Below are 21,554 nucleotides of genomic sequence, written 5' to 3'. Positions count from 1 at the left end.
GCGTAATCTATGAGGTTTTTACGGGCAACACGAGTGTTACGGGAGTAGTCTTCGGAAACGCTGTGATTAGTACCCTTAAAGTGTAGACCTTCGCGCCCCCTGAACTGGGAATGGCCCTTAGCCCAGGACTCCTACGGCTTTTACTGTTTGCTCCCGCCGGACCAGCTGCCTTTGGTCGTCTAGGCCTTCCATTCCTCAAGTTGTAGATTTGGGATTTTCGGCGCGTCCTACATACTTTGACAAGCCCATGTAGCTTAGTAGTTTGGGGAGTTCCCCGCATAGCGGGCAGGTGTTTGGGTATATTGTTAGGTATATGTGGTGTAATAAGTTGATGTGTGGGTATGAGCTCGTCTGTAGCTGCCTCCAAGCTGCGGCTTCTTCCCACGTCTGCTTCCTATGCGGCGGGGTGTAGCTTCGCCGTTTTAGTGCGTGGCAGTTAAGGATATCAATGTGATGTTTGGGACCCGCTGCGGCGCCGCTCAGTCTTCTTTTGGGGTTCGATTAGCGGGTCCGGTTAGCTGCTGGTGCCCCATGCGTTGAAGTATGTCTGGCATTGTCGAGGAGTGACTTGCTTGAAATTGTTTACGTAAGCGTCAACGTGACTGTGTTTGAAGAACGTTTGCCGTGCGTATTCTGTGCGTTTAACCGGCGCTTGTATAGCAGAAATGCATTTAACGGCTACATTTTTGCCCCTCTTTGTCCGCACATTTCTGTTCGTTCATCCATCCATACGACAAAATAACTATACCCAACTGGATCACTATGACGCCGCGTAAACAGGAAGGAGTTGTAAGAAAAATTTGAGAACGGAAAGATTAAGAGCATAGGCGCATCGCAGTAATTACGTTCGTTTAAGCGATTGCTACAGTAACCCTCTCAATCTCTACTGGTGTGAAGGTCGTATAACCTTATGCGAAGGGCAGAATTTCTCATGTAATAGTTAGCTTGCAATTTGTGCGAAATTTACAGCAACAGCGTTTGTGGAAACCTGCTATAGTTTTGTAGGCAGCAAAGCAAACAAATGGTAAATTTTTAACGTAGTTAACCTAAGGAAACGTGCGAAAACATGTGCTATGCCTGGTTGGCTCATGATTTTGCCATGCTGGGTTGTCCGCACGTTTGGCGGCGTTCTGATCGAGGATAAGCTGATCTGACCTGTTCGCGCCGCAGATGGAAATTGATGAAGACGAATGTGCAATGCACAGCGTGAAAGGTTGAAATTTAACACGATGCGTGATCAGCTGCGGCAATAGCGTATTTTTTCTTTATTGCAAGGAAATAGTGCCGAAAAGTTTCAGCATGCTTACACCACAAAAAACCAGGCCACAATACTTCTGCATGACCTCTCCTTCTGAAACATCAAAAGTCTGGGAGGCACACACATCCATCCAGCTAGGCGGCTCTTGCAGGGAAGCACATACTTCCCGCACCAAAGCTGATTGTTCACGAAACAAAGATTTCGACGACCGATGTTATTCGGCGCAGCGGTTCAACATGCGGCTCTTCCAGAGACTAAATAGTCCCAGCAACATGAATATATTATATGGCGCAACGCAGTTTTTCTCCACAGGCAAAAAACGGATACCGTAGTGTGTGATGTCGATATCCTTGTTCATTGTTCGTTGTAATATATCACGGAAGAACACAACATTAATGCAAACAATACAACAATGGCCAATTGTATATGGTGTACTGCACAGGTGGCAGTTCACCGACCATGGCGCAAGCATCTCATTACCATGAAGCCATGCCTTTACAGGCAGTGTAGACGTGCGCAGTTTAAAGAATGTTTTTGCAGCAGGAGAAATGTGCATTCGCATAACACGTTTTAAAACACTAGTGTCAAGGAACTCCAGAAAAGGCTGCCGATACAACTGTACAGGGAACAAATACTCTGTAAATGTCTGAGTCATCTGCCTTCTGGAGAGGCTATACATGTAGTCTAAAGAAAAGCGCACAGTGAGGGAATGGAAGGTGTGACCAACTCCCTTAAGGAATGCCCACAAAGGCCCCTCACAAGAGTGTTTAGTCGGTGCGAATAGGAAGGGCAAAGGAGCACTGAGATGCCTAATAAGCAAAGCTACTAAAAAAGGGCGCTTTCACAATTTGAAAAAGAACAAAACGCGAAATAAGCTGATGCTCGAATAAGGGAACAAGGCCGATTACACCAGACTCTAAAGAAAGAAATAGGTTATCGCGACGCATGGGTTCCCATTGGGAACGCCATACGAATGTAGCAAATATCCTGTGCATCACCTGCACTTCCTTCTTCGCACAGTGAAGACCCTGCAGTACACAGGCAAGTTTTGGAAATAAATACATTTTGAAGACTTGAACCCGAACAAACACTGGCAGTTCCCTATGCATCCAAGCCTGGGTTTGTCGCCTTTGGAGACTATCTGTGAATCCCAGTAGCCTCAACTGTTGCGAATTTGATGAAGAGGAACCCCAAGGTTGTGAAGGGTCCCGCAGTCCCAGCTTATGCCACCATAATGACTTGGCGTTGTACCCCTAGGCCCAATCAAAACCCCTTGGATTTATTTAGATTAAGAGCCGCACCTGATGCCCCGCAAAAGTGCTCAGGCAAATGTGATGCGTCCAGCACACTCTTTTTGTCCGAACAAAAGAGGGCGACATCATTTGCATGGATAAAATAGCTGTGAAAGCGTAGTGCTGTCGTTTAGTGGCGAGCGAAGCTGATCTGTTCACACCATCGCTGGTTCTAATCACAGTCGCGGCAATATTTATTTATTTATTTATTTGCTCAAATGATGGCACGCCTTTGTCGGTTCGGTCGTGAAGTAGTTTTTAGCTCTTTACAACGAGTCTATGGTACAAAGAAAAGGAAGAGCGAAAGTGCTGCAATTGTAGGCAATGCGTTCGTGTGGCGAGAATGCTCGCACCCAAAACTACCATTGAAATGTCCAGGCTGCAACGGAAAGACCACATGCCACGTCACTGCAAGGAAGTGCTGTTTTAAAACAAAGCAAAGCATCGTGAGCGAGTCAGTATGTGAAGCCAACAGCACAAACCTTTTACAGCAGGAAATTACACTGAATGGCAAGTTCACTCTCATTAACTCATTGACAATGGCAGGTGTGATTGTCTCTTGAGCGCACCTTCAGCAGCGTTATGTGGCCCGAAATTTATATATCTTATACAATGGCAGTGTAAGGTTTTGGGAATACCACTGAGCCTGCCAAGATGATCGGAAGATGCGAGGCGGATTTGCGCGTTTACGATGTTCTTGCAAATAACGTGCAAATCCTTGTAGTTCTAGATGAACCGAAGTCGGGAGAACATTCACATTACCTTACATCACGTATGCAGGATTGGGAGGTTCCTTCTATTTCAACATAGTAAGGACTGTTCGTTCGCTCACCTGGAGCCCTATGACAACCACCAAGGACATGGGTTGAAAGCAAGGGAGGATTTTGTATATCGGAACAGCATCGAGAACTATACTAAATTGGCTGCAGAACCAAGGCTCATAATAAACATCGTGTACAGAAATTATGATCGAGTCGTTATGACATTATGAAACTTGGCGAAGTCAGTGCTCCCATTCAGCCAGTTGAGTTCGGCATGGTGGAACTGGTTCAAACGCTTGTCGTGTGTGCCCTCGTTACGTGTACTGCCATTTTTGCGCTACAATTTCTAACAGGTAGTGGTGAGGCTATGATGCTAAAGGATCAAACACTTGGACAAGCAACACCAGTAGATGTACTAGAACTTTCTTCGGGCAGCTCCAGTGTAGATGACGTTGAGATGAGAAGGAGCACAATGAAAGCATTGAGACCACATCGGACAAAGGTTCCGGGGCGAGAAACATTCGAAGAATTGTTGAAGAAAAAAGAGCTCGTCTTAGAGACCAGGACCAACTCTGATTAGGCAAACGCCTTACTCGTGGTAGATAACAATAACGGTACAAAGTACCTGGTTGATGACTACCACGGGTTAAATGCGAAAAAAGGGGAGTATCCCCTTCCAAACATTCACGATCAATTCTAAGGCCTCGATGAAGCGACCCTCTCCAAAGTTCGGGATCTGGTTTAAGGTTATTTGCAAGTAACCCTAGGCACTTGTCATTGTTCCAGCGGTGCATTAACTGTGTGCTTGGACAACAAAAGTGCAGAATAATGGCAGCACAAGACTGAAGCAACCGGATTGTACAGTTTCGGCAAGTCTTGCAAGCATTAAAGGATGCAAAGCAGAAACCATGAATCAGCAGTTTTTCGTTTGCAAACAATAGTGTGAAGTTTTTTGGATTCCGTTTTATACGGGGACAATTGCATCTTGGTGAGGTCAAACCAAAGCAATCGCCGAGTTACAAAACTAAGGCAGTGTTCGAATTGAACGCACATCAAGAAAGCATTTTCTAAGAACTAAAGAGGAAGCTCACGTCAAATCATGTTCAAGTTTTCTTGACTCCAGATTCGAAAGGGGACTCCGCACCGATGCCATAAATGGTACTCGCTGTGTCAGCAAAAAGAAAACTGAAGCGGAAAGCGAACACTATTCAAACAGATCGGGACTGACATCCATTGTGTAGTGTGTGGATCGACTGCGGTCCTTGCTTTTGGGCATTCAACATAAAGTCGCTACGAACTTCAAGGACCTCATTTCTTTGAATTTGCACCATATAGAATAGTCGACAGAGAATGCTTCCTTGATGTGCTTATGTGAAGAGACGTCATTAATTTTGTGACCGTAGTTGCCGCGCGTTGCGGCGTGATGTAACCCGATGCCACGCAGCTAGTAATTCTACCTTTGCATGGCTCTACATAGCTGCTGCCGCGACGCCTCCGCACCCTTTTGAATGCTGTCGCCGCCATACTGCGGCCCACTCTCCGTCTTAAGGGCATGACAACGCCGACACCGCCGACGCCGCTGACGCTGCCGGCGACGACGACGCCATATTTTCTGCAGAACGGAAACCTTAACGCTATCGCGCTGAAAATAATCCACAGCCTCCTCAAAGTGCTCAAGCATCACAGGGCGGATGCGGGGAGACGGACGAATGGTTCGGCAGCACGGCCGCCGGCGCTTAATGGGGGCGGAATTGGCATCACGTGCAAGCCATGTAAACAACATTGACAAAGTGCATTCCGCATGTTCGCCTAGCGCTGATCTGAAGCGCGCGCCGACTCATAAAGAGGAAGTGGATGACGTTCGTCAAAGCCCGCCGCTGTTTCTTGTGATCTGTGATCTCCCTCATTCACGCGTAATATCTTGGTGCAGTTTTGTTCGGAAGCGCACCCCATACTTCGGACCCCTCCAGGAAGCCGGGACTCCAGCCTGCCTGAATCCTTGACAGTCGAAGTTACGCCCACCCACTAAGGTAGCCGGCGGCTGCAAGGACTGCAACCACAGTTCGGGCCTCTGCAGTCTCGACCGACCGTGAGGACACTGACCACCGATTCAGCGCGACCTTCAGATTACACGCAAACTCCCGTCAGCATGCCGAATGCCTTCACTTCGCCGTCCGTCGTACTGCAGCAGCCACGTGAGCTACCGAACTTCCAAGGTTTTCCAGGCGAGGGCCCGAAGGACTGACTCGAGAAATTCAAGCGCGTATCCGAATACAACAGGTGTGCTGACGACTCGAAGCTGCAGCACGAGTTTTTTTCGCTTGAGGGCGCAGCTCGTACTTGGTTTGAGAACAGCGAGGCCACAATAACAACGTGGGGTTCTTTCAAGACTCACTTTTACAGGCTTTTCCACCGTCCTCAGGAAAGAGCGTTCCGAGCTGGTCCTCCAGGCGTGCGTCCAACTACCAAACGAGACCGTCCTCTTTTGCTGCGAGGACATGGCGAAGCTCTTCCGCCTGGCTGATCTCAACAGGTACGAAAAGAAGCTCCTTTATCTTATTAGGGGCATCAATGTGCAGATTTTCGATGGATTAGTTCGAAGCCTGCCCGAAACAGTCTCAGAATTTCTTTCTGAAGCCACTACGATGGAGAAGATGCTCGACATGCAATCCAGACAGTACGAGTGTCCGCCGTCACTGATGGCTACCAGCGGTGTCAATGCTTCTAGCCATGCCGTCCGACGAGAGAACACCCGGACCGTCGTAGGAGAAGAGCTTCTAAAGCTCTTTCTAGCAGTGCAGTCACCGCAGGTTCCTTCAATATCGGACATTATTCGTGAAGAGGTCCAGCAGGCGCTCAGGTCGCCACACCCTCTTTAACCAATAACAACACCTCAGATGGTGACATATGCAGCAGCCGTTTGCCATCCACCGCCGCGTCCTAGTCGCCCAGATGCACCTGTTTACATCATCATCATCATAAGCCTGAATATACCCACTGCAGGGCAAAGGCCTCTCCAATGTCTCTCCAATTAACCCGGTTCTTTGCCAGCTGCGCCCACCTTATGCCTGCAAATTTCCTAATCTATTCCGCCCAACTAACTTTCTGCCACTCCCTGCTACGCTTGCCTTCTCTTGGAATGCGCTTCGTTACCATTAAGGACCAGCGGTTATGCTGCACCCGCAGTACATGCCCTGCCCAAGCCTACTTCTTCCTGTTGGTTTCGACTAGGAAGTCACTAACACGCGTTTGTTCTCTCACCTACTCTGCCCGCTTCCGGTCTCTTAACGTTACACCTATCATTTTCCTTCCCATGGCCCGCTGTGTTGTCCTTAAGCTGAACCATTTTCGTTAGCCTCCACGTTTCTGCGCCGTAGGTGAATACCGCTAAGATACAGGCATTGTACACTTTTCTCTTCAGGGATATTGGTAACCTGCTGTTCATGATCTGAGAGAACCTGCAATATGCGCTCCGCCCCATTCTTATCCTTTTAGTTATTCCCCTCTCATTATCCGGATCAGCTGTCACTACCTGCCCTAAGTAGACGAATTCCTTTACCACTTCCAGCACCTCATTGCCAAATGTGAACTGCTGTTCCCTTGCTAGACTGTTGAACATTACTTTGGTTTTCTGCATCTTAATTTTTAGACCCACAATACTGCTCTGTCTGTCTAACTCATTGATCATGATTTGCAGTTCATCTGCGGAGTGACTCAGCAAGTCAATGCCATCAGCGAATAGCAGATTATTTTGGTATTCTCCCTTAACTATTATCCCCAGGAGTTCCCAATTCAGGCCTCGGAATACCTCCTGTAAATAGGCGGTGAATAGCAGTGGCGAGATCGTGTCTCCTTGCCTGACGCCTATCCCTATTGGAATTTCATTCCTGACTTTATGGAGGACTGTGGTAGCTGTACAGTTCCTCTATATATCTTCCAGTATTTGGACATAAGGCTCTTCTACACCCTGATTACGTAATGTCTGTATGACTGCTGAAGTTTTCACTGAGCCAAATGCTTTCTCATTATCAGTGAAGGCTATACCTAGCGGTTGGTTATATTCTGCGCATTTCTCTACCATCTGATTGATATTGTGGATATGATCCATTGTGGAATATCTTTTACGAAAGCCTGCCTGATCTTTTGGTTTATTAAAGTCTAAGGCTGTCCTGACTCTATTAGCGATTACCTTAGTAAATACCTTGCAAGCAACGGACAGTAAGCTCATCGGTCTTTAATATTTCAATTCTTTGGCCTTTCCTTTCTTAAGAATTAAGATTATATTTGCGTTCATCCAAGCTTCTGGTACGGTCGAGGTCATAAGGCATTGCGTATACAGGGTGGCTAGTTTTTCTAGCAGAATCTCCCCTCCGTCTTTCAACAGATCTGCTGATACCTGAACCTCACCACCTGCTTTTCTTCTTTGCATTGCTCCTTGTCACGGATCTCCCAGGATAACACTCGGACCGAAAGAATTGTCTAGGCGGCAGGTGTACACACACAGACGCACATTTAATACAACTTACGTGACAAAAACTAGCACACGAACCTAGCTAACAAAACTAACACAAAATACAAAGACTATAAATAAATACGACCTGGGAACACCACTACAGGCGTCTGCTACTAGCGTCCTACTGGTAGCGGTCGGCGTTCATGCTTAGGATTGGTTCGGGGCGGATGGTGCGTTGTATGGGTCCAGTAGCCTGCGTCGAGATGGCGTTCGACGTGCTGAGGCTGGCATCACTTGCTGCGTCGTTTAGCTCCGGGTTCAAGCGCCCGTGGAGGTGATGCCGGGGTTGTTGACGTTGGAGGCACCACCCGGATGTGTGGTAACAGAGCTGGAGACAACCCTGGCCGTAGCAGGTGGCAGCGCCCTCTGTTGACTCTCCGGAACGAGCTCAGGAACGGCAGAAAGTCCACGATGCGAAGCCGCAGAACGCGAGCTCAATGCAGCAGCAGCCGGCGTCGCTCTCTTCCAGCCGAATTGCCCCTGACCCGCCGGAGCCTCCCCTTCTCTGTTTTTGCCCCGTGTCTTGCTCTCCCTTGCCCTTTTATAGTTGTTGTTGTTATAGCCTTGGCGTTAGTTCATGTAATGCTTGTCATCGTCTTCTCCTTCTCTTCCCCACAAATCACCTCTTCCTACCTCACTGAGCACTTCATCTTTTTTCTTCGGTTAATGGACGTCGTCCTTATCGCCATCCTCTTGGTCTTCTTCAAACCTCTTTCCTTCACTTTTATTTCAGGTTCCCCGTTATATGCGACATTCCTAAGGCTTTGTTTCCTCTTTCGTTACTGTCTTCATTATTAACGTCCTGATTGCATTGGCTATTGTATAGATTTGTGCAGAACACTTCGGCTACTTTAACTATCTTATCCATATTGCTAGTGACATTTCTCCCCTTGTCTCTTAACGCTTACATCTGGTTTTCACCTATGCCTAGTTTCCTCTTCAACGCTGTTAGGCTGCCTCCGTTTTTTAAAGCATGCTCGACTCCCTCCATGTTAACCTTACTTATGTCGGCTAACTTGCGCTTATTTATTAACTTCGATAGCTCTGCTAGTTCTGTTCTCTCTGTAGTGTTAGACGCCCTTATGCTTTGATGTTTCTTAATCAGATCTTTCGTCTCCTGAGATAGCTTCCCGGTATCGTGTCGAGCCGTCCTACCGCCTACTTCTACTGCGCACTCCGTAATGATAGCCGTCAGATTATCGTTCATTATATGAAAATTAAGATCGTCTTCCTCAGTTAAAGCTGAATATCTGTTCTTCAGCGATATCCTGAATTCCTCTATTTTCTCTTACCGCTAGCTCGTTAATGTACTTCCTTTTTACTGGCTTCTTCCGTTCCCTCTTCAAGTCTAAGCTTATTCGAGACCTTACCATTCTGTGGTCGCTACAACGCACCCTTCCTAGGACCTCCACGTCCTGCACGATATCATGGTGAGCGCATAGTATGCACTCAATTTCATTTTAGCCTCACCATTAGGGCTGTTCCAGGTCCAGTTCCTGTTCTCTCTTTTTAGGAAGAAGGTATTCATGATGCCTAAACCATTTCTACGAGCGAACTCTACTAACAGCTCCTTCCTGCTATTACTAGAACCTATCCCATAGTCGCCAACTGCCCGGTCGCCAGCCTGCTCCTTGCCCACGTTCGCATTGAAGTCGCTCGCCTATCAGTACAGTGTACTGTGTTTTTACTTTGTTCATTGCCGATTCCACTTCTTCATAGAAGCTTTTAACAGTCTGTTCATCATGAGTAGATGTAGGCGCGTAGGCCTGCATCACCTTCAAATTATACCTCTTATTAAGCCTAACTACGATAGCTGCCACCATTTCATTAATACTATAGAGCTCCTCTACGTTGCCAGCTATATCCTGATTAATGAGGAATCCCGCACCTAGTTCTCGTCTATCAGCTAATCCGCGATGTGCAGTCATACCTCATGGATCGCAAACAGGCAGTGGCAATAAATGGTCTCCTCTCAGATATGCAATCTGTAGGCTGTGGCGTTCCACAAGGTAGCATTTTGGGTCCATTTCTAATTAATCTTTACATCAATGACATTGTACATGCAACTCCATTCGTTAAATTTATCATCTATGCTGATGACACCAGTATTTTTCTTGCCGGGGATAATGCAGCTGAACTCACAGATACTGCAAACAATGCACTGAAGCAAATAGAAAACTGGAGTAGCAGAAATGCGTTGCGGATTAACACAGCAAAGACTAAAGTCGTTGTTTTCAGAGGTATAAACAAGAAGGTCTGTCTCACTAAGAACATATTCCTGCAGTCCGTACCCTTAGAAGTTGTGCCTTCATTTAAAACATTAGGTATATTATTTAATGAAAGAATGTCGTGGGATGATCATGCTAGCTTTGTAACAAATAAATGTTCACGTATTATTGGTCTTCTTTACAAGAACCGTGAGATACTGCCGCGAAATGTAATGCTAATGTTATATAATTCATTGATACAATCTCATTTCAGCTATTGCCATTTAACCTGGGGTGCAACAACAGCAGGCAATCTTCAGAAACTACACTTGTTACAGAAAAAATTTCTAAGAATTGTTGAAAATGTTTCGCATACCTACCATACGGCCGCACTTTTCTTAAAGTATAACTTACTACCAATTACTAAGCTTTATGACTATCGTCTGAGCAAGTGTGTGAAAAACGAGGTGTTGAAGAACATATCTTTTCTATCAAAATTAGCTGGTTTAGAAAAACGAGATGCAATGTACAGCACAAGAAATATAGCACAATGGAACGTAAAAACATACAGAACTTTCTATGGTAATCAAACATTAGAAAATAAACTACCACGACTTCTTAACAAACTCGCACAAAACGATATTGATCTCCAAAACACAACACGCCACAAACTGTCCGAGTATTTTTTTTTTCTTACACTACACCTAACCTTTTTTCTGTGATTTGTCTACCTAATTCTTCTTTCTTTCACCATCATTGTAAGTTTTCTTTCCAGCCAGGACAATGCTGTTGATTTTATGCTGACTACTGTAACCGGATAACAGCTCTGCTATATGTATTTTTTTTATTTTCTTTATTTCTTTACTGTATTGCTGTCAAAGTGGGGGCCCGTGGCCTTGTCAAGCTGTCAAACGGCAGCTTTTACTACGGGTCCCCGCCATCATCTGTACCATGGTGGCAAATAAATTTGAATTTGAATTTGAACACAGTATGTGCCTGTCTTTTGGTACTGTATACGCCTCACCTGTCCCCCTAACTTCACTAAGCCCTATGGCATCCCAGTTAATGCCCGCTAGTTCCTCGAACAGCACTGCTAGGCTAGCCTCACTAGATAAGGTTCTAGCGTTAAACGTTGCCAGGTTCAGATTTCAATGGCGGCCTGTCCGGAGCCAGAGATTCTTAACACCCTCCGCTGCGTCACAGGTCTGACCGCCGCCTTGGTAAGTTGCTTCGCAGCCGCTGGAGACTTTCGGCGGAGGGTTAATTGGTTTGTTCATAGAAGGTTGTGGCCTAGTACTGCACCAGGATGGGGAAATCCCGTTCTGATGAGAGAGTGCTTTGTCGGTTCTGGTCACCGAGATCAGGCCGCACCCCAGGCCTGCTTATGCAATTCCATCGACACGCGGAGTTTTTTTTTTACAAACCCCGTAGAGAATTGCGCAGCACCGGGGTTCGAGTCCCGGTCATCTTGCACTCGAGGCGGACGCTGTGCCTCTACGCCATCGCTGCCCCCCTGCACCCTGTTTACATTCGCCGCCAACTACTCCTTCCTCGCCCTTCTCAGGTGCTCCCTCGGAAGGGCGACGTCTGGCGTAATGCCGATCACCGCCCTCTGTGCTATCACCAAGGGTGTGACATTCCCGTAGAGCCAATGGGGACGATTTTGAAATGCGACGGTGGCGGTGCCTGGGAGTTGGCGGCGCGGCCAGCGCGGCTGATTAGCAGCTGCTTAGGGCGCTCGCTCGAGTACCAAAAACGTAAATAGTTTTCTCCAAAGAACAGTTTATTAAAGGAAACATCAGTAGTGACAATCGATGTACAAAAGTGATTTTAGGCATCTTGGGCATTGCAATATCAGTGACAATCGTTCTAAAAATCAAAATTAATAAATTCCATTATGGAAACCTAGAACACATGAGCCGCCAGATACCAGGATCGCTGCAATCGTTCCGACCGTGGCGACACTTACGGCGCGGACGCGCAACTTGCAACATGCCACAGCACTGCTATCACTGCGGCGAGCCCGGTCACGTCTACCGCAACTGTCGTTACCGACGTTTTGGTCTGCAGATATAGAGTGCCGATGCGCCCCGCCCGCAGCGTGGTCAATGGCCTCGGGAAAAAAGCGATAACCTGGCCTAGGCACCCGAAGCACCACACTACTATGCCTGGTCGCCATCCCCACGTCGTTTCTTGTCTTCGCAGCGTTCTTCCGCAGACAGTTCCCACGGAAGGTCTCCTAGTCCCCGTCGGGAAAACTAGAAGCGGCAACCTTCGGGAAGCAGGTTGCTCCCTGGCGACCCGTCCAAGATTCTCCACCGCTTAACAGACATGACCGACCGATTCTACGACGCTCCGACGATCACCAGCCCGATAACACGCCTCGCCGCATCAATTCTGCGCTGCAACAAAACTGACTGGCGCCGCACCGCGGCCGTGAACGGACGCTGCGACGTTCCTGTGCACCGACGGCTACTACGGCTGAACTCAACATTTCAATCGACGGTACCGACGTCACCGCACTTGTGGACACCGGCGCCGACTACTCGGTAGTTAGTGGACCTTCTGCTACGATTTCAGAAAAGGTGACCCCACCTTGGACGGGCCCAAAGCTTCATACTGCCGGGGGTCATTTGATCACGCCAGCTGGCAAGTGCACGTCACGAGTGGCCATCGAAAAAGAAACGTACCCAGCCACCTTCGTCGTACTCTACCAGTGTTCCGAGGACGTAATCCTCGGCATGGATTTTTTAACAGAAATTGGCGAGGTCATTCGCCTTAAATCAATGTCAGTGACGATTTCCAACCAGAACGGAATCCACAGTGCTTACGAACGTCCCGCGCCTCTTTACGAACTTGATGACGTCACCATTTCTCCCCGTTCGAGCGTTGCGGTATCCGTCGGCACGAACGCACTGCGGAAGTTTGAAGGTGTCATCGAAAGCAAACAAATTATGCTTTTCGACCGCTGCCTTGCTTGTCGTCAGAGAAGTCGTTTGCCTCGAAAATGGAGAAAGCGATGTGCTGTTTACGAACTTTGGAGGTGAGCACCAACATCTCAGCCTTGGGGCAACTATAACCCACATTCATGGTATCGCCGACATTCGACGAGCTTCCAGCCTTGCCATGGTGTCGGCAACAGAACAGCACACCGGTGTCCCCTACTTCCATTGCGACATTAACCACGCGCTTTCGCCGCAGCAGCGAGGCCAAGTAGAAAATCTCCAGGATTACGGCAAAACCTTCTCGACTTCTTCCCGCGTCGGACGGACACACATGGCCAAGCAACGCATTACATATGACACTGTGCAACCTCTTCGATAGTCATTTTACCGTTGTCTTCCACTGAACGCGCCGCAATCAGCCGTCAAATTAAGGAGATGCTTCGAGATGACGTAATTCAGCCCTGCCGTAATCCCTGAGCTGCGCCTGTTGTCCCCGCGAATAAAAAAGATGGTACACGGCGGTTTTGTGTTGACCGTCATCGCCTGTACAAAGTAACTCAAGAAATGTTTATCACCTTCCTAGAATTTACGATGCAAAATATTTCTCATCCATGAAGTCAGGATTTTAGCAGATCGAGATAGATGAACAGGACCAAGAAAAAAATCCTCGTTAATTACACCGGAAGGACTCTATAGTTTAAGGGAATGCCATTTTGTTTGTGCTCTGCACACGCAACGTTCCAACAGTTGATAGACACAGTTCGGGCAGACCTGAAGTGGCAGACATGCCTCGCATACTTTGATGACATTGTGCTGTTCACTCCAACGTTCGAAGAACACCTTCGGCACCTCGAAGTTGTGCTGCAAGCCATAAAGTCTTCTGAGCTCGCGTTAAACATGAGAAATTCCACTTTGCTCATACTGAGCTGAAGTTCTTAGGTCACGTCGTAAGTTATGAGAGATTTCGGCCGGACCCAGACAAAACCAAAGCTATTGCCAATTTCCCTCTTCACCGCAGGACCACCCTCAAGGAAACTGTTTAACAGAACGATTGAACAAGACGCTAGCTGACATGCTCTCCATGTATGTCTACGTTCAGCACAGGAGTTGGGACGAAGTGCTCCGATACGTCACCTTCGCATACAGTACAGTCGTACAGGAAACGACAAACATGCCACCGTTCTGTCTCGTTTACGGCCACGACGTGACCACGATGCTGAACGCTGTTACCTCATGTGGGTGACATCGATCTGAATGCGGATGTCCACACCTTCCTGCACCTTGCCGAAGAAGCTCGTCAGCTGGCCAGAGTGGGGATTCTCGACCAACAATGCTGAGATGCCCAACGCTACAACCTCCGACGCCGTGATGCTCGGTATATATCGGGAGACCGTGTGTGGGTCCGGTTTCCAATTCGCCAACGCGGACTCAGCGAAAAGCTCCTCTGCTGGCGTTTTCGATCCTGCAAAGTGATCAGGCCATTTGGAGACCTCAACTATGAGGTAATTCCTGACGGCTTTCAGAAGTTTCGGCAATCCCTGCACCCTGAGGTGGTACACGTTGTCAGTCTCAAGTCTTACTACGAGCGTTAGCGGTAGAGCTGGAATTTTGTGCGCACATCATGCTTTACTTAGCGAACTTTTTAAACACACAGACCATCGGTACGATGCTTTTTCTTCCCGGAGAGCCAGTGACACAATTTCACGGATCTCCCCGGAGAACACTCGGACCGTAATAATGGACTAGGCAAAAGGTTTACCCACACAGACGCATATTAAAATATACACTACGTGCCAAAAACCCTAGCACACGAAACACAAAGCGTATCAATACACACGACATAGGAACACAGCTACTAGCGTCTACTACTAGCGTTCTACTGTTAGCGGTCGGCGTTCGTGCTTACGGTTCATTCGGTGCGGGCGCGGCATTGCATGGGTGCAGAGCCGGCGTCGAGGTGGCGTTCGACGTGCTCAGGCTCGCGTCACTGGCGGCGTCGTTGGCTGCGTCGTACAAGCTCCCGGTCCAAGCACCCGCGGAAGTGATGTTGGAAATGTTGGCGTTGGGGGCACTACCAGGATGGGGGGCAACAGCGCTGGAGACACCCTGGCCGTAGAAGGTGAGAGCGTCTTCCGTTGACTCTACGCAACGTGCTCAGGAACGACAGGAAGTTTACGTGCGAAGTCGTAGAACTCGAGCTCACCGGAGCAGTAGCCGGAGTTGCTTTCTTCCAGCCGAAGGGTCCCTAACCCGCCGGAGCCTCCGCTTCTTTGTGTTTCCCCTGTGCCTCGCTCTCCCTCGCGCTTTTACAACCTTGGAGTTAGTCCACGACATCCTTGTCGTCGTCTTCTTCTTCTTCTCTTCTTTACAGATCATCTCTTCCCATCTCACTGAATACTTCTTTATCTTCCTTAGTCTGGTTAATCCACGTCGTCCTTATCACCATTCCCTTCGTCTTCTTCAAAACTCTTTCGTTCATACTTTTATTTCAGATTCCATATTATATGTGAGAAAGGCCTCGTCTCTCAAGAGTTTTTCTATGAAAAGTGCTCACATTATAATCAACTTCATGCCTTCCAGCCAACCGACTATCTGCTGTGGCGATTCTGGACCCAGCATACAACACACCGCAGATGTCCCGCACACATAAAAAGCACACCACTAACACAGGAGACCAAACTGCATTTTCGGTACATTAACACACCACTGCCGTTGTCCGTACTGTGTCCTTAATAACCATGTTAGTATCCACAACACACTCCCTTGCATAAGCACGCAACAACCACCACAACAGCAACAAAAACAATACATCCCAGATATAGCTAGAGCTGTTCAGTTGACACTATTTGTAGAGAGATCTAATCTGCAACATATGACCTACGTTTTTCTTGGCACATCCGAAAACACCTCCCTCTAGAGCTGTGACCGTATGTCTTCATACAAATTGGGGTTTATAAATACCTTATCCCATCTTACCGTTTCCTTCCCACTGCTCGTGGGCACCTCGGCAACATCATCTGTCTCCTCTGCCACTAACAGGCAAGCTGGCTACCTTGGGGGCGCACCGTACGGGAACTCTTCGTACTTTTTCAACACGTTTTCATGGAAAATCTTCTTGGTGTTATTTACGAATAACTGATAATCCATGCCTTTTTTCTTCTGCGTCACAAAGTAAGCGGCCTTCCACTGCATCAGTAACTTATTAGGATCCGTGAATAGCCCGATGAGAACCCTGTCGCCCGGATTCAGATTCCTGTGAGTGGCTTTCATGTCATAGCAGCGCTTATTGCGTTCGCGCGCCCTTTACACGCCTTGATGAGCAAGCCTGCATGTCTCCTCCAACTTGCCCCGCAGCTCAAGAACGTATATGTAGGTTGTCATGATATCTGACGCGATCTCTTTATTGGCCCGCAGCTCCTTGAGTATTGCAAGTGGACCTGTACCAGTTTTTCCAAGCAAAATCTCGAAAGCCGAGAAACCGAGACTGATTTGCGGTACTTCGCGGCAAGCATACAAAATAACGGGGAGATATCTATGCCATTCAGTAGATGTCTCCTGGCACATTCTCTTGATCATATTTTTGAGGGTGCTGTTGTACAGCTCTAAAAGCCCCTTACACATTTGATGGTATGGCGTTGCTGGTAACTGCCTTATCGGCAAAAGGCGGTTAAAATCCTTCATTAGCTACGACGTGAAGTTCGAGCCCTGGTTACTCTAAATTTTTCTCGGGAACCCATAACGTGAGCACATCTCCACAAGACCCTCCGCCACTTGGATACTGTCAATAGTCTTTAATGGAATAGCGTAAGGATATCGAGTGGCTACGTCAACCACAGTAAGCACATATCTATTGCCTATGGCGTATACTGGAGAGATTGGCCCCACAATGTCGATAGCCACTCTTTATAACAGTAGGTCGATGGCTGGCATCTTGCCCAGAGGTATGGGACAAATTCCTCCCTTCGGAACTTTGCGCCGGCACACGTCACATTACCGAACAAAGCGTTTAACGTTACTCTTGACACCTGGCCAAAAGAACTCATCGGTGATTCTAGACACCGTATTCGAGCACCCTGGTGTCCGGCCATAATGGCGTCATGTGCTAAGCGTAACACTGTCTCTCTCATATCTTTCGGTAGCACCGGCTGTTGAACCCTCCTCCCTGAGCTAAATATGCATTCCCTGTTCAGAAAACCATTTACCAATTCATATTCGAATGACGTACGACTCCTTTCTTTTCACTTTTTCCCCAACTCTTTCGAAGCAGACTTTCAAGCTCGGGTGTTCTCTTTGGCTAATTGCAGTTTCGTCCTTTCTTACACTCAGACACATCGTAATAGGACAAGAGAGCACACGCTGCGTTGCTCGGGCTGTCGCTTGAGCTCTTGTCTCCATTGCCGACGAGAAACTGACTGCCCCATCATACGCCTGAGCTGTCGTGGGCCTTTCCTCCTTTTGGCGTTCTTCAACGTCGAGCATCCTCCACATGGGATCGGGGTTCTAGACATTTCTTTCATTCGTAATATTTCCCAAGATGATATCGTAGATGGGTTTCTCTACGCGTTTTTCCACACCTGTCCAGTATAATATGGCGTGGACTCTAGAATCCTGGCTTCAGGAAGGTACCTTACTGTGCTGTCTACCAGAGTGACGCCCGATGCTTCCCCTGTAAGATCCTCGTCCTTCACTAGGCTTCTCCGAAACAAAACAGTATTGGCTCTGCTGTCTTTAAGCACCAATATAGGATGATCCCCTATTTGCCCAACTACCACCGGCATTGATGGTATCGACTTGGGTAGTCCGCTCACCACCTCATTTTTCAGCGGCGTTTGCTCTCCTTTCAGCTGTGGAACTTCAGGTGATGTCACAAGTTCGGCTCGAAAGTCGACAACGCATGCAGCTCGGTCCTGCGTTCTATATCGGCACTCACCCAGAGTATGACCCCTCCTCTTACAAGCTTGACACACAACCTGTGTCGTTTGGGCAAGTCTACTAGTCCGAGAGTCAAATGCACGGTGACCCACCTTACCACAGAGGAAACACCTTACTGGCACCTTAGATGCACTGCAATATGCTCTTGGTTTTGTCGCATCTGTCTATAGAACCTTTTGTGTTTCCTCCTTTGTCTTACTCATATTTCCCAGCCCTTGAGCCTCGAGGAATTGGTCTGCAGTGTCGGCAAACTCTTCCAAAGAACACAACTTTCTTTCAAGTATTGCGCCAGCTTTGGACGACAACATGCTAAAAACTGCACTGCCACCGGCTTGGCACGCACTCCTTCAAAACTCTTTTCTGTGTTTGACATATCAATCCGCCTGTCGAAATAGTTGGTCAGCCTGCAGGAAAACTGCTTAGCGGTTTCAGAATCCTCAAGTTTCGCGGTGCGAAATCTCTCGTGAAAACCTTCTGCCATAAGCCTGAATCTTTGGAGGAATGCCTACTTGACTTTCTCGTAATCCATCGATTCAGCAGCAGGAATCCTTCCAAACACATTTAGCGCCTCCGCGACTGAAAACACGCTGAATGCTGTGGCCTATTCACTAAGCTCCCAGCCTTGTCCCAAAGCTATTCACTCGAATCGTTGCAGATATGCATCCAAATCGTCTCTTTTGTCATCAAAAGGAGCCATCAGCTTTCTTGCATAAACTCTAGGCAGTCTAGGAATTTCTGCACCCGCTAAGGAACGCTGACCATTGTCCGTGATCTCCTGATATCCTCGCGCGACATGCGCGTTTTCACAAAATAAACTCCTCCTGTTCTATCCTTGTTTTCTCCTGTTCTTCTGCCTCGCGAGCTCTTCTATCCTCTCGCTCTTCTGCCTAGCGATCTCTTTTATCCTATCGCTCTTCTGACTCGCGAGCTCTGTTCTCCCGCAGAGCAACAGCAGCTTTCGCAATCCCTGCACAACAGACGACCCGCAGATTCATTTTGGGACACAAGTCTACTTCAACCGCTGCAGAGCTTGTGGGCCTTCGGGAATCGATTCGCCACATCTGCGGAGAACCGCCTCAGGAGTGGTACATTTTCACCGACTCTAAACATGCGCTACACATTTTAGGATGCTTCCTACACCACACAGCCTACCAAGCTCTGGCTCTTGATATCATTCGTCTCGTATCATTTGCTCAGGAAAACGGCCACCGTATAGTGTTTCAGTGGATCCCCGGACACTGCGGACTCGATGGAAATGAGACCGCCGACGCTGAAGTAAGGAGCGCCTTCAGCAGTGGCCTGCGTACAGCTGTACCGTTCTCTATAGTGGACACAACTTGTCTCCTTTTGGAATTGATGAGGAGGGCGACGACTAGGTACTGGGCCCTGCCAGACACCCGCCACATCCGCCTTAAACGGCTAGATCCGACGATGACCTTTTCAGTTCCTCGCGGAATACCTCGCCCTATTGCATGCGTTATCCGTAGACTACGTATAAATTTGGCATTCACGCGCAAATACTTGCACTTAATAGGACAAGCGGACTCCCAGGAATGTACCATATGTGGCGTGCTAGAGACTATAGAACATGTTTTAGTGGCGTGTCCAGCGTATGCACGTGAAAGACTTATACTCGCATCTGCTCTGAAGCCTATGGACACATCGCTCCTTTCTGAGGATTTGATCCTCGGCGTTTGGCCAGATAGTTTTAGAACTGTAAAGGCAACGCGAGCGCTCTCACGCTTTTTGAGCGACACGGACCTTGTCTCCCGTTTGTGATGTGAGAAAGCGTGCCTTGTTTTTTTTAGGTAGTTTTTCATCTGCCTCCTCCCATCATCATCGTCCCCCATCGTGACCTTATTTTATCTCCTCTTCCCGTCCCCCAGAGCAGAGTAGCAGGCCAGGTATTTATTTTTCAGGCCAACCTCTCTGCCTTTCTTATCAATAAACCCTCTCTCTCAGTTCTCCCGCCTCTGCTTTTCCTCTATCTGCCTCTTTCCGCCTTTTTATAGAGACGCATCGCGTCTTCCTTGCTTAACCCGAGCTTGAGCATCAGTTCTAACGTTTTTGCCAAATGCATACTTTCTGTCGTCGAGAGATCGGAAAGATCCTAGACAAAGCAAAAAGAAAAAGGAAATTAATCCTCGCACCGGCTCGCCGCTTAACTTTGTCACGCATCTCCCCGGAGAACACTCGGGCCGAAAGATTGGACTAGGCGTCAAGTGTACCCACACAGACGAACTTTTAATACACCCTACGTGACACAAACACTAGAACACAAAAGTAACTAACAAAACTAACACAAAACACAAAGACTATCAGTACACCACACGGGTACGGTACACCACCCGCTTCGGTACTCGCCGCCGATTGACCACCAACTTGAGGGATTGTACGGCCCGGGTGCCGTGGAGTGCTGATTTTGCTGCATCTTCGAAACGTGCCACATGCCACTGCATGTGTACCCGCTCGCCAAAGGCACTCAGTAATAGAAGAGCCCAGACATGCGCAGTAGCGCTATTTGACGCAGTAATAAGCTGAACATGCACTAAGCACGGGACTTTTTGGCGGCGTATCTGGTTGCGGCCAGAGGGGCGTCGTCATCGATTGAAGGGTTTGATTGCAATGCTCGTTGCGTACACTGCAATGCATACGCTCGGGGCTGGGCTCGGTGATTCGTCGACGATGAGCCCACAGGTTACAATATTAAGGCTTGGCGTGAATAACCGCGAAGCATATCCCCCAGAATCATGAATGGCAGTTTACCAGTATCCATAAAGAGAAATCTGTCAGCAGCTCCATCTTATTGGTGCTCACCTATGGTTCAGAAACGTGGACGCTTACGAAGGGCTGCAACTTAAGTTATCCCAGTCGAAAAATACAACAAGAACACAACAAAAACTTGTCTTGTATTTTTGACATGTATTTCTATTGTCTGTCTTGTGTCGTAATTGTGTTGTCTGTCTTGTCTTATCTGTGTTGGCCTGTCTTCTGTTGTGTCGTATACATGTTGTCTGTACTCTGTCGTAATTGTGTTGTCCTGTCTTCTGCTGTGTCCTATTCTTGTCACGGCTTAATGAGTGAATATACAGTAAAACACTGATAATTCAACTCTGGTAAATCGAAATCCTGGATAATTAGGATTTCTGCAGTCCCGCAATTTCTAATATAAATTTTACCAGATAATTCGAAGCGGCAGAGTGCAGCAGCTCAGTTAATCCGAACACCTGAGATGCCATGCGAGGATGTCTGAACCCGATTTCGCTCGAAACCAAAGAACCAATGGCCCCTCGGAGCCACGAGGCGGCACTGCAGGGCAATGCCTATTAGCAGTGTCGATGCTCGATATGCAAGGCACCCAAGCCTCAGTACATCTCAGCACAAAAACCGATCTCATACAGCTTGTGGACCGCCGGAGCGCGCGCCTGCAGAGAAGACGTGCTTTACTGCAAAGCAGACATGGATAGTAGTTTCAAAGTTACATGCATGGCCAGACTGATGGCAGTGGTGCATGCATGTGTGCCTCTCCCACCTGGCCGCAATCAAGGCAGCATTTAAAGGAGGCGCTGGCATCGAAGCATCCGGCCCTAGCAGTGTCTGCATGTCTAGCGAGGGTTAACTCCGCACAATGCTGGCAGCGCCGCTT

This window comes from Amblyomma americanum, chromosome 5 (assembly GCF_052857255.1).
Source record: "Amblyomma americanum isolate KBUSLIRL-KWMA chromosome 5, ASM5285725v1, whole genome shotgun sequence".
Lineage (NCBI taxonomy): Eukaryota > Metazoa > Arthropoda > Arachnida > Ixodida > Ixodidae > Amblyomma > Amblyomma americanum.
Note: the sequence above shows the minus strand (reverse complement) of the source record.